Raw genomic sequence first — 12,646 nt, forward strand, 5'->3', positions numbered from 1 at the left:
CCGCAATTTAGGCTTACTTTCTTGAACTTGAGCAGGACTTGGCACTTTACTGTACACAGAAGATGATTGATGTTGTAGAGGCTCCTCCTCCTTGAGTACGTTGGTGGAGGCATCAGGAGCAGACCATTTCGGCCTCAGGTTGAAGGGATCTGTAGACGGAAAGTATTTGAAGGGAAGCTGTGTTGGGGCTGTTGGTCTTGTGACCGCTGCAGCCCATTCTCCACGCAGGCTCTGGACTGGGTGTACTCCACAATTTCACCCACCTCCAAGGAGTAGAACTTTTTATGAAGATATGGCCTCAGTACTGCTCGCCGGTTTACGAGGATGGTTTGCCCAGTGTGGCAATCAAGAAGTGTCCCATAACCTCTGACCTTGTCGAACTTGGCCACAGTTGCTCTTCGTCGTTCTAGAGACTCCTCCCCTTCTCGGGGATGGTCCCACTTGCGGATGAATAAAGCTTCCATTTCTTTAGTATTCTCCTGGTAGAGGATTCTTTCTTCAGGAGGCAAATGCACATGCTTAGGGGCATACAGTTCTCTGTGTCGGGTCTTTCCATCAGTTCAGCCAGCTCGGCTTCTTGATTGGCCCTTTCCCTTTGTGCGGCTGGAATTGGTGGGAGTGGCTTCCCAGGTATAGGTTGTAGAACCGCTTGCATATACTCGATGAGTCCCGGCTTGTCCCCAAAGATCCACTGGGGTAAATCTGGTGAACACGGTCGTGTACTTTGCAAATTTGATCGAGGTATAGCTTCAGGGCTAGAGGAGGAAGAAAAGTCCGCCTCTGGCGGGGTACTCACTGCAGACTCCTCCAAAGGGATCTCGGCCCACGAGCCCCAAGTTCTGTGTTGTGGGGACAGTCTCACTGGCGATGCACCTCCAGGTGTCCCTGCACTCTCCGCTGGAGGTGTCTCTGGCCAATGGTCGTCATCCTCAGGCAGTGGGGGAAGATTGCAGGCCCCCTCTTCGTCTAATGACAACCGCTGCAGACGGTCAGCAAGTTCTTGGAAAGGTCGGGCTGCGACTGCCACAACTTTCCGCTGTTCCGGCGCCATTTTGCCATCTTCACCATGTGGAACGCTGCTCTCCGCCATGTCTGTACTCTCCGGCTCCCTGTGCAGACTGAAGAGGTCGCTGTGCGTGGTGTCTTTTATAGTGGGCTTCCCCAAAATGGTGGCCGGCAGGAAGGACGTCATTGGTGCAGCCCCGACTTCCGGTCCTTCCAGAGACGACTCCTGTATTTCCAAGTTCCCTTTTGGCTGTAATACAGCAACTTGGCAGCCACGCCCAGGGGCGGGGCGTGGCGCAGCGCGGGCCTTCTTCGCGTGCTTTTCCGGCAGCAGTTCAGCTCCGCCTGTGCTAACCAGACTAGAGGATCGCAGCATGAATTCATTGCGTAGTTTACACATCCTAGTTGCAGAAAAATTTTCGCCTCTCCCCTTACTTTTCTCGTGGCCCCCTTGTATGGCGCACCACGGACACCACTCCTGTACACAACAACACGGTTCACAGCACATGAATAAAGTTTGTTACTTGGGGGGAGTACACTTTCACTAGTGGCAACTGTAGTAGGCACACACCCGAATCCTGTTCGTGCGACGCCAAAAAGGCTTTGTGGTAGCCTTTGGGGGGATATAATACAGTGGGGGTGTTGCTTCGGTATTTGAGGGGTTAATTTAACCCCTGTCACTCGTGACACCAGGGTGAGGGTTAATACGCTGAGGTAAATCTTCGGCCTATCGCCACCCTTCCCAGAAACGATAGGTGCGTGCTTAAATGAATGAAGGTCCACAATAGGGATGAACTTGAACTTGCATAAACTTTACTGAAGTACTTGTGGTACATCCAATTAACAGCAACAGTCTTAGTAATACAGTCTCTATACAGCTCAGCAATGATTGACAGATGCTGCGGACCATTGACTTATCCAAGGATTAATAGTGTTAGGATTTGTGCTGAGATCCGTCCGGATTTAGGGGTCTGTTTAGGTACGGTGATCTTGCAAAGTTTACAGGGATTGAGATAACTCACAGTTTTGTATGAATGGCCATTGCCGCAAGGCTTGGGAATAGTCACTGCGGAAGATAGCTGCGCAGATCCGTCCTCATCAGCAGCGCAGGAACAAGAGAGCGATTAATGGCCGCCACCCTTCTATGGGCAAGGGCAGGGCCGTTTTGGATTGGTCCGTGTCAGCTGTCACTCACCATTATAAGGCATGGTGGGTGCTCCTAAGGTCTTAAAGCAAAACCATAGAGTTTTCCACCTGATCACATGACCCACAGGTCCTGTTACGCTACAAACAGGTAGACAATTCAATATATACACTTTTTATACTTATTACTGTATAAATATCAGATAGAACTAATATACATTTAGTGGCTAAGTGAGAGGTGACAAGGGGAAGACTAGAAAAGAGGGACCCCAACGTCCTAGGGACTCTGACTATGGGGACCTCTACATAGGTAACGGATAAAATACGGTACCGGGATACCACATGGACATGTGACTAAAGTTTATAGCAAGTTTTACAAATGTCTTGTTACTCTATGACTAAGCGCGAAACGCGTCAGTGTTTTAACGTGTACTTGCAAGCCTCTTAATAAAGATATACCCTGTTGGACTTCACCTGGTGCTGGACATTTCCTTTTCTCAGTAACAGGTAGAGGTACATATTTTCTGGCTCTTCAGGGAGTCCAGGAGATCTCCCCTTTTTTCTGAAAATTATCCATACATTCTGGGATAGTTAAAATCATCTAATAGAAGCAGCAATTTAATCTTTAATTGTTTTCCACAAAGTTGTATTGTGGGCCATTTAGATGCAATGTTATAACAAAACACATGCATATGCATAAATATAAAAAATGGAATTTATTTTTATATACAACCAAGATTAGGCTAGGTTTCCACTTCTGGCAGTTTTTGGAAAACTGCCACTGCAGTTTTTGAGCCAAAGCCAGAAATGTATTCAAAAGGAATAGGACATATAAAGGAAGGACTTATACTTCTCCTCCCTTATGGATCCACTTCTGACTTTGGCTCAAAAACTGCAGTGGCAGTTTACCAAAAACTGCCAGAAAAAAACCAAGTGGAAACCTAGCCTTACTGAAATAAATGCATCATTCATCACCATTTTCCATTATACTTGTTCACTTTTTAACTTAAATAGAATAGGTGATCATATGTCTGGTCACGAGAGGTCCGGCCGCTGGGACCCCCCTGCAATCTCCAGTGCGGCACCCCATAATTTTTAAGTTAAGTTTTTATTTTTTTTTGGTGATATTTTTTTCTAATCTTCCCTTTTGCATTCTGTATTATCGAAATAATCCTGAAATCCAAATCTTGCTATTTTTATGCTCACAACTAAGCCTAAAACTAAGCTGAGACTTCCTGTTCTGTCTGTGATAATAAGGATGAAGCAGCTGGAAAGTGATCTGAACAGTATTACATGGAAAGGTGACCCCAGTAGATAGGTAAATTCAGGTAGAAGAAACAGACATGGTCGCACATCTACAATCTTGTATAATGATCTAATTGTTTCTCAGCATAATATCAAAAACTAACAGGTTGTGACCCCAGTAGATAGGTAAGACAATAGATGAAACACACAGCTCAGCCTCCCCACTTCCTGTGGATTGACCTTTGAAAAGGTCACAGAGCACATCCAGTAATGTTTCCTAATCATGTGAAAATGTGTAAAGCATAAATCTATATGCTATGAAACACAGCTCAGGCAAGATGGCATGCCCCATAATATTGTATACAAAAAGGAAATTACAATCACAAAATAGAAATGGTCTATATAAAAATATGTTCTCAGTATTCCATGCCACACATTCCCTTTTACTCTGTGGCCAAATCCACCGAAAAATCTTCATTTCACACATGCAGATTTTGATAAAGATTTGAAGGCCGTTTATACGAAGGTCATTTCTACTCAGGAATCTTTTTTATTTAGGCTCTGTAGCTTCAACTCTAAGTGAACTATGTTTCCTATTTAGAACATTTTTCATATATGGAGGCATGTTCTACAATGATTAGTTTAGCCTTTATGTATATCATATGTCTTTTGCCTTTTCCCTTCAACTTTTTATAGGTTAAAGGGCTACCCCTTTGCAAGACATTTTATCCCCTATCCAAAGGATAGGGGATAAGATGTCTAATGGTGAGGGTCCGACTGCTGGGACCCCACCACCATCTCCATGCAGACACCCTGCTTTCTAATCAGAATACTGGGTTGGGTAGGCTGCCGCGACCCCTGCGATCATTCATCTTATCCCCTATCCTTTGGATATGAGATAAGATGTCTAGCAACGGAGTGCCCCTTTAAGATGCAAAAACATGCAGGCTGTGCTTATACACTGCATTACCATGTCCAATACAGAGAATATATATATTTATATATATGGCCTTTTATTATTATTACAATGAGCATGTTGCTCATTAACAGCAGTGGCGTTGCGACCCGGGTGCGGGGGGTGCGGCCCGCACCGGGTGACACAAACCTAATGGGGCGACACCAAGACGCTCTGCAGCACCCACCCCCCCTCTCCAGCTACACGGACACCCCCCATCTGTGCCTGACCGGCCTCCCGTCCGTCAGGACCCCCCCCTGCCTTCACCTGCCCTGTGCGGTGCGCCTGTCCGTCTGCACCGCCCCCCCTCCCCCGGCCTTCACCTGCGCTGTGTATGCGGTGCGCCCGTCCGTCAACACCCCCCCGGCCTTCACCTGTGCTGTGCGCCTGTCAGTACCCCTCGACCCCCCCCCGGCCTTCACCTGCACTGTGCGCCCGTGCATCATCACCCCCCCCCCCTCGCCTTCACCAGCACTGACGTCCCACTGCATGGCCGCGCAGGTGGACTTCAGTGACGTCACTCGCAGGGCGCCCGGAGAGAAGGATTGCTGCGCTGGATGGGTGAGTGTGTGTGTCTGTCTCTCTGTCTGTCTCTATCTCTGTCCATGTGTCTGTCTGTGTGTGACTGTCTGTGTGTGACTGTGTGTGTGTGTGTTCGTGTGTGTGACTCTGTGTGTGTGTGACTCTGTGTGTGTGACTGTGTGTGTGACTGTGTGACTCTGTGTGTGTGTTTGTGCGACTCTGTGTGTGTGGGACTCTGTGTGTGTGTCTGTCTGTGAGTGTGTGTGTCTCTGACTGTGTGTGCATTTGTGTATGTGTCTCTCTGTGTTGTATATGGTTTTTTTTTGTGGGGGGGGGGGGGGTTTGTTTGAACCAGCGATCTAATGTGGGGAGACTTTGACCCGTTGTGGGGAACCTCCAAGGGAACCTGCGGCCTAATGTGGGGAAACTACTACCAAATGTGCGGAGTCTATGCTACCTAATGTGGGGAAACTGCTACCTAATGTGGGGAATCTGTGCTACCAAATGTGGGGAGTCTATACAACCCAATGTGGGGAATCTGTGCTACTGAATGTGGGGAATCTATGCTACTTAATGTGGGGAAACTGCTACCTAATGTGAAGAATCTGTGCTACCTAATGTGGGGAAATTGCTACCTAATATGGGGAATCTGTGCTACCTAATGTGGGGAAATTGCTACCTAATGTGGGGTAACTGGTACCTACCTAATGTGGGGGAACTGGTACCAAATGTGGGGAATCTATGCTGCCTAATGTGGGGAAAATATGCTACCTAATGTGGGGAAACTGCTACCTACCTAATGTGGGGGAACTGCTGCCTACCTAAAGTGGGGGAACTGCTGCCTACCTAATGCTCCCCCCGTGGCACTAGCACCCTCATCATCCACCAGCAACACCCCCCACTCCAGCAGTAGCACCTCCATCAGCAGATCCTGATGGTGGATGATGGCGGTGCTCCTGCCAGGAGAACGTTGCCATACAGTGCACCCTCTGAATATAATACCACAACCGCAGTAACACCCCTCAACATCCATTAGCTGATGCTATTACCACGGGAGGGAGGTATTGGTGGTGTTGCTAGTGGATGATGGGGGTGATACTGCCAGGGGGGATGGCCAGTAGCACCCTCATCATCCTCCAGCAACACCCCCCCTGTAGTAGCACCCCCATCATCCACTAGCAACACCACCAATACCTCCCTCCCGTGGTAATAGCATCAGCTAATGGATGTTGAGGGGTGTTACTGCGGTTGTGGTATCATATTCAGAGGGTGCACTGTATGGCAACGTTCTATTCAGAGGGCGCAGTTTGTGGTAGTATTACTAGAGATGAGCGAACTTACAGTAAATTCGATTCGTCACAAACTTCTCGGCTCGGCAGTTGATGACTTATCCTGCGTGAATTTGTTCAGCTTTCAGGTGCCCCGGTGGGCTGGAAAAGGTGGATACATTCCTAGGAAAGAGTCTCCTAGGACTGTATCCACTTTTTCCAGCCCACCGGAGCACCTGAAAGCTGAACTAATTTAGGCAGGAAAAGTCATCAACTGCTGAGCCGAGAAGTTCGTGACGAATCGAATTTACTGTAAGTTCGCTCATCTCTAAGTATTATATTCAGAGGGCGCAGTGGGTGGTAGTATTATATTCAGAGGGTACAGTGTGTAGCGGTATTATATTCAGGGGTACAGTATGTGGCAGATTTATATTCAGAGTGTACAGTATGTGTTGGTATTATATTCAGAATGTACACAGTGTGGTAGTATTATATTCAGTGGGTATGATGTATGGAAGGTTTATAATCAAAGAGTATAGTGTATAGTAGTATTATACTTAGAGGATACAGTGTCTGGCAGGTTTATAATAATACTTGTTTTCATATAGAGGATGAGAATGCGCTGACATAGTGAGGAGACGTCTGGGCGTCACATTCTGCATAGAGAAGTTTTAGCTGGAACAAGTCCTGGCGGTATGTACCATCTGAATTAGATAAGGGAAGACTATAGAAAAGACGTCACCTGTAGTCACTGATATCATTGTACATTCTCCTCTCTATGTCCTATCAGAGCTGTAGTCACTGGCCAGTTCTACAGTTATGGTGAGTGAAACTACAACTCCCAGCATAACCTCACCACTGCTCAAAGGGGTACTCTACTTCAACTGGTGCTACAAAGTTAAACAGATTTGTAAATTACTTCTATTTAAAAATCTTAATCCTTCCAGTATTTATTAGCTGCTGTATAAGCAATTCACAGGAAGTTCTTTTCTTTTTTAATTTCTTTTCTGTCTGACCACAGTGCTCTGTGCTGACACCTCTGTCCATGTCAAGAACTGTCCATAGTAGGAGCAAATCCCCATAGCAAACCTATCCTGCTCTAGACAGTTCCTGACATGGACAGAGGTGTCAGCAAATAGCACTGTGGTCAGACTGGAAAGAACTACACAACTTCCTGTGGAGCATACACCAGCTTATAAGTACTGTAAGGATTAAGATTTTAAATAGAAGTAATTTAAAAATCTGTTTAACTTTCTGGCACCAGTTGATATAAAAGAAAATGTTTTCCAGTGGAGTACCCCTTTAAGTAATTCTGGGAGCTGTATATTTAAATGGTGAAAACTTCTTTAACACTTTCCTATTCTGTGGCAACTGGTATATCTCATTATTATACTGGAATTTCTCACAATGCGCTACAACAGTGGCATCTGTCACAACAGGCTAAAAACTTACTGGGGGGAGGGGGTAGGTATGGGGTTGACACCATTTTCTACCGCACCGGGTGACACCAACCCTAGCAACACCACTGATTAACAGTACCATGCTGGCAGGAATAGGAAAATAGGAACTGGATCCAAAACAGAAGAATAACTAATATTTTGAGGATATACTTAATGTTACGCCGAGCGCTCCGGGTCCCCGCTCCTCCCCGGAGCGCTCGCTTCACTCTCCCCGCGGCAGCGCTCCGGTCACGTCCTCTGACCCGGGGCGCTGCGATTCCGCTGCCAGCCGGGATGCGATTCGCGATGCGGGTAGCGCCCGCTCGCGATGCGCACCCCGGCTCCCCTACCTGACTCGCTCTCCGTCTGTTCTGTCCCGGCGCGCGCGGCCCCGCTCCCTAGGGCGCGCGCGCGCCGGGTCTCTGCGATTTAAAGGGCCACTGCGCCGCTGATTGGCGCAGTGGTTCCAATTAGTGTGTTCACCTGTGCACTTCCCTATATCACCTCACTTCCCCTGCACTCCCTTGCCGGATCTTGTTGCCTTAGTGCCAGTGAAAGCGTTCCTTGTGTGTTCCTTGCCTGTGTTTCCAGACCTTCTGCCGTTGCCCCTGACTACGATCCTTGCTGCCTGCCCCGACCTTCTGCTACGTCCGACCTTGCTTTTGCCTACTCCCTTGTACCGCGCCTATCTTCAGCAGCCAGAGAGGTGAGCCGTTGCTAGTGGATACGACCTGGTCACTACCGCCGCAGCAAGACCATCCCGCTTTGCGGCGGGCTCTGGTGAAAACCAGTAGTGGCTTAGAACCGGTCCACTAGCACGGTCCACGCCAATCCCTCTCTGGCACAGAGGATCCACTACCTGCCAGCCGGCATCGTGACACTTAATACATTTCTGAATTTTTATTTGGGTGCAGATGACTATAGACAAAACACACATTCACTACAGCCAGTGGCGTAGCTATAGAGGTCACAATCGCGACCGGGCCCAATAGCCTGGGGGGCCACAGGGATCCCCTGCCACTTTACTAAACTATATATTACATAGTTACATAGTTACATAGCGGGTCCGCTGCTGCCAGCACTTTTTTAAAACTGCCCGGGCCCTGTTGCTGCAGCAGGGTCAACAGACAGGCAGAGGGCTGGTGGGAGAGCAGCGCAGGCATGCACGTGACCTGTCACAGCCTCTGACCCCGTGAGACCTATCCCAGGCAGCCGGCAGTGACACGAGAAGCAGACTCTCCAGCCTCGCACCGCTCAGCTTCAGGAAGGTGAGTAGAGCCGAGCCGGGATTGGTGGGGGGTGTAATGTTGATGAGAAGGACAGGGTGGGGGTTGGGATGTGGAGTAATGTTGATTAGGAGTAGGAGACCAAGGACAGGGTGTGTGTGTGTGTGTGTGTGTGTGTGTGTGTGTGTAATGATGAGGGGGGGGACCGGTGATAATGAGGAGACTGAGGATGGAGTGTGTGGGGGGCTTTTACACACACACAATACAATGGCTGCTTGGGCATGCTGAGAGTTGTAGTTTTGCAACAGCTGAAGGGCTGTCTGGGCATGGTGGAGGAACACTGGAGCAGTCGCCCATAGCAACTAATCAGATTCCAGCTTTCATTTAAAAAAAAAAAAAAAAAAAAAGGCCTCTGAAAAATTAAAGCTGAAATGTGATTGGTTTCTATGGGCAACTGCTCTATTGTTCCTCTGCACAAGGTTGGATAAATCTCCCCCATTATTCTTGCCATGAAAAAGCAACAGGAATGGAGACAAGCATTGGTGTGATATTAATTACATGGGACTGTATATTGGTGTAGGGGAGTGATGTTATTTACATGGGACTGTATATTGGTGGTATAGGAGTGATGTCATTTATATGGGACTGCATGTTGGTGGTATAGGAGTGATGTTATTTACATGGAACTGTATATTGGTCATATAGGAGTGATGTTATTTACATGGGACTGTATATTGGTGGTATGGGAGTGATGTTATTTACATGGAACTGTATATTGGTAGTATAGGAGTGATGTTATTTACATGGGACTGTATATTGGTGGTATAGGGGAGTGATGTTATTTACATGGAACTGTATATTGGTGGTATAGGAGTGATGTAATTTACATGGGACTGTATGTTGGTGGTAGGGGAGTGATGTTATTTACATGGGGCTGAATGTTGGGGGTATAATAGTGATGTTATTTACATGGGACTGTATGTTGGGGGTATAATAGTGATGTTATTTACATGGGACTGTACGGTGGTGGTAGGGGAGTGATGTTATTTACATGGGAAAGGACTTTGGAATGTAGGGGGGAGTTCAGGGGAGCATGAAGAGGACTTACAAGTCTAGGGGAAAAGAGGGGGAAACAAAGGGATCGGGAGGAAGATTTATATTATATTCAATGTACAGCATATATATAATTTATATTTAGAGGCTACAGTGTGTGGCAGTATTTTACTCAGGTGGTACAATGTGTACCTGTATTATATTCAGGGGGTACAGTGTGTGGCAATAATATATTTAGAGGGTACAGTGTGTGGCAGTATTATATTCAGGGATACAGTATATGGCAGTATTATATTTAGAGGTACAGTGGTTGGCAGGACTATATTCAGGGGGTACAGTGTGGCAGTATTATATTCAGGGGTACAGTATGTGGCAGTATTATATTCAGGCGTACAGTGGATGGTAGTATTATATTCAGGAGGTATGGTGTGTGGCAATAATATATTTAGAGAGTACAACGTGTGGCAGGGTTATATTTAGGGGGTACAGTGGCTGGCAGTATTATATTCAGGGGGTAAAGTGGCTGGCAGTATTATATTCAGGGGGTACAGTGGTTGACAGTATTATATTCAGGGGGTACAGTGTGTGGCAGTATTATATTTAGAGGGTGCAGTGCGTGGCAGGGTTATATTCAGGAGGCAGTGGTTTGTAGTATTATATTCAGGGGGTGCAGTATTATATTCAGGGGGTACAGTATTTGGCAGTATTATATTCAGGGGGTACAGTATTTGGCAGAAATCTACTGATTATTGTCTTCATACAGAGGATAAGGATCTGCTGACAAATTAAGGAACCAGACTCTGCAAAGAAGATGGAGCTGGAAGAAGTCCTGGCGTCTGGACCAGATGTGTTTTCTCCTTACTGGTCCCCAAATATTGTAACAGATGTTTGTTTGCAACACGTTTTGATCCTGGAGAGGGATCTTTGTCAGGCAGAGATGACGAAGATCCCTCTCCGGGATCGAAACGCGTTGCAAACATCTGTTACAATATTTGGGGACCAGCAACTTCTTTGAGAGGAATCCATTTCACAATTTCCTGCAACTTCCCTTCCACTGACGTCACACCGGGAAGTTCCTCGTGGCAGCGGTCTGCCTATTTCTCTCCAGATGCTACTGTAGGTGTTGTGCCCTGAGCGCAACACCTAGGGGTAAGAACCCATCTTTGATTTCACTTTGTCACAACTGGTAAACGGTCTTCACTAGGGGCGCACCTCCTGTTGTTTTTTTCCCTCATATTAATTGGTATGTTTGTGCGGCTTAGGCCGAGTAAGGGGGTCGTCAGGGATTGGGAAAGCAGGTCGTCGGAGGGGGGGGGGGGGCTGTTGGGGGGTATGGGTAGTGGGGCCCAGGACAATTTTTAGCATCAGGGCCCTGTGGTTTCTAGCTACGCCCCTGACTACAGCCAATGTGCATTTACAAATGAACTGCTTTTAGCCAAGATACACATATGCCAAAGAGGTCCATCTTTGATGATTATTATAAAGATAACAATGTTTTTTTTGACTACATACTTATTGTAAGAAGGTGGAAGTGCTCTGGTACCTCCAACGATCTCCTGAACGGGGCCCCAGAAGTCTGCTGGAAGGTAGTGTGCTGACCCCCGCATGGAGCGGCAGCCGACATGCCCCCTCCATGTATCCCATAGAGATATATGGAGGGGGTGTGTTGGCCGCGGCTTCCTGCGGGGCCAGAATGGCCAATCCGGCAGACTGCCGGGGCCCTGTTCAGGAGATCACAGTGGGTCCCAGCAGTAGGACCACCCAAGATCTATAACTTATCCCCCATCCTTTGGATTAAAATTATTTTATCCTCCTTTCCATCTAAAAGCCACAACTCTTTTATTTTCCCCTCTACAGTCCATAGGAAGGCTTGATTTTTTCAGGACCAATTGTACTTTGTAATGACAACTTTCACTTTATTATAAAACATACTCATTGACTGTGCATTAAAATTGACAAGTTTATTTCTCTATCAGGTCAGTACAATTGTAATGATACCCAATTTGTATAGTTGACATTATGTTTTACTTTTTTTTTTTTTTTTTTGATTGAGCTGTGTTACTGCTAATTTTTTCATTGTGATCTGTAGTTTTCTTATTACCATTTTGGAGTACATGGGACTTCTTGGTCACTTAGTTACCCATTTTAACTGGGATATGATGTAACCAAAGAGACGCAAATCTCTATGCCATTCAGTGGGCAGGATACTTTTTTTTCTTTATATTTTTTTAATACCTGGATAGTTTAGTGAATTTGCAGTTGGTTAAAGGGTTGTTGTTAATAGTGTGTAGTCTGAACAAATACTAGTTAAATGTGATGGACCACAAGGGTCTATTCTGTGTTCTATGCTTTAAAAAAATGTTTGTAAGTGACATAGGAGAAGTTATGGTAGATAAAATTTGCTATTTTGCCAATGACACAAAGTGCACAATTTGCTTCATGTTCCTAAAGGTGTCTATAATATGAAACATTATTTTGCTTTACTGTATAAATGATGAAAATAATAAAATCTGCAGTCATATTGGCAGTCCTGTCATAGCAAAGACTTCAGACAAGAAGGATTTAGGGGTAATGTTTTCTAACAGCCTACAAATCAAGTCAATTGAGTCAGTGTAGCTAGGAAGTATGTGAACCAAATTCTGGGCTACAAAGCTTTACATATCATCAGTAGGAAGAAAGGGACAATCACTGCTTATGATGGGCACCGGAGATCTGGATGCTGCCTGGCATTTAACCCTTTAGATGCCGTCATCAAAGCCGATCATGGCGTCTAAAGAGAAAATGGAACTT

At 46.3% G+C, this 12,646-nt stretch overlaps 1 long non-coding RNA gene across 1 annotated transcript in view; it reads left to right on the forward strand.

Moving 5' to 3' along the window:
- Positions 1 to 6,746: 6,746 nt before the first annotated feature.
- Positions 6,747 to 12,646, forward strand: part of LOC130369053 (uncharacterized) — a 99,212-nt gene continuing 93,312 nt past the window's right edge. The window contains exon 1 of the long non-coding RNA XR_008892653.1: positions 6,747 to 6,831. This is a non-coding gene — a long non-coding RNA (uncharacterized LOC130369053). The remainder of the gene's footprint in view (positions 6,832 to 12,646) is intronic.

The sequence above is a fragment of the Hyla sarda genome, chromosome 4 (genome assembly GCF_029499605.1).
Source record: "Hyla sarda isolate aHylSar1 chromosome 4, aHylSar1.hap1, whole genome shotgun sequence".
Taxonomy (NCBI): domain Eukaryota; kingdom Metazoa; phylum Chordata; class Amphibia; order Anura; family Hylidae; genus Hyla; species Hyla sarda.